Source organism: Anopheles gambiae, chromosome 2 (genome assembly GCF_943734735.2).
Source record: "Anopheles gambiae chromosome 2, idAnoGambNW_F1_1, whole genome shotgun sequence".
Classification (NCBI taxonomy): domain Eukaryota; kingdom Metazoa; phylum Arthropoda; class Insecta; order Diptera; family Culicidae; genus Anopheles; species Anopheles gambiae.
In genome coordinates, this window is record NC_064601.1 from 33,369,141 (window position 1) to 33,371,138 (window position 1,998).

The window sequence follows — 1,998 nt, forward strand, 5'->3', positions numbered from 1 at the left end:
TGTAGGTCGCGACGCAGCGAGCGTACGGGCGAGTTCTCTTTGTGATTTCCTGCCCGTCTGCTGCTGCTGCTGCCCTTTCCCGTATCGAAGAAGGTGGTAGTCATCGTCACACGGCGTCATAACTTCTTGGTGTTTTGATTATTTATTATTCCGCTCAAAGGTCAGATTTTTATGCGTAAAACTTGCGCCCGGGATATGGTGGTGCGCATGAAAGCTCGATTGCGCATGAAACAAGTGCAGATTGCGCGCCAGTGTACGATCCAGCGGTTCTTAACACTTGTTGTTGATGTTGTCTTTAGTACGATAGCAAGAGAGAGAGCTGAAAGCTGCAACATTGCTATGATAATTGGAATTGTTGCCGTTCTTTTGCTTCATTTGCGTTAAACGCTATACTATATGGTATTCTCTTTCTTTCGAGCCTACGATTCCGATTCGTTCCGCAGAAGTTCGTCGTATGAATTTATATGCTGAGGCAGTTTAAGTTTTAATTAGGTTTGTTGGATTGAAGCTATAGTACTATTTGATTACAAGCAATGTGAAGTGAAATAAAGTCAGCTGCTTTTGCTAGATGTTGAATGTCCACTGTACACTGTATACAAATTAAACCGTTATAAAAATATGGCCGTCGTACGTTTTTTTTCTGAAACGAACTGTTGATTGCTTCAATAATGGATAGTTCTATAACATAAGCAAAGCTTAAACCATAACTTAATAACATGCCCGTCACGGGTTCAAGCCTGAAATGGACCGTACCCCGTACGATTCAAAAAGTCACAGAAGTCCTATAGGTTTGTATAAAAGTACAACAACGATTCCATTATCATATCAAGCTTAATCTTTTTAGAATGTAGAATGTAGCGAATTAGTAACATTTGTTACAATAAAATACAATACATTTTGTAATTAAATACAATAAAGCTAGTTTGTCGACTTTTGGACTATTGCACCATCCTTGCGAAAGTAACTTCTTCTATTTGGCAATACGCCCTATCGTGACTTATTCAGTATCACGCAGCCAGATGCTCAGTTATTGCTACGTGGGGACGGTCCATTTAAGGCTTGAACCCAGAACGGGCAAGTTATTAAGTCGTACCAGTTGCCGACTATACAACCGGAACGCCTCTTATAGTTTTGAAAACAACTTTGTTATGAAAAATTCGCAAAGAATTGCATTAAAATTATGGAATTTATGAGTTTGGTAATGATGCTGGTTCTCTTAGTCCTTACGCACGTGGCGGTAGCAGCAGAGTTGTTGAGAAGCGCTGGAACCAATCTTATTTATTCGTCCCTCGTTTACTCCCCGCGCGCTGAGGGATGACGCGTTCGATTGTTCGAATCGACTGGGCAGGAGCGGATGAAGGGAGAAGAAGAAAAAAATCCCCCGACGTAAAACGTACTTATGCAGAACACTTGCGCGTGTGTCTGTGTGTTTATGTACTTGTGCTGCGACTACCTGTGCACGCACCTGGGTTGAGAAGGTGATGATGGGGGGGGGGGGAAGAGGTGGTTGCGCGAGAATCCATTCCACAAAACGATCAGCGAGAAAACCGGGGTCAACGAATAATGGGTGTATTTAGGTCAACGGAACATTAATGAACGACACACACTCACTGCGAAGCTGGGGGCTCTCGGCGTGTATGCGGTATGTTGGTTGGCGGCTCGCGCACTGATCGACGCGAGATCGACGCACGCAGCGTGGTTTTAGTACGCACAGCGCTTTTAAAAGGTGGTCGAATCATAATCAAAATTGCACACACAATCACACACGCCTGCGCAGCCGTGGTGTGTACGCACACCGTGCACATGTGCGCCACAGCGAGCCACACACAGTTGCAATGAACACTGGAGTTTATGGAGTGCTGTGTAGAAGAGAGCGCAATTTGTTGGAAATTTTATAGAAATACCAATACACACACACAAACACACACACCGGCACACCAGTCCATGGAGGTGATAGTTGGAAACGGCTGCTAAACTGTACACGGGACATTTAAATAA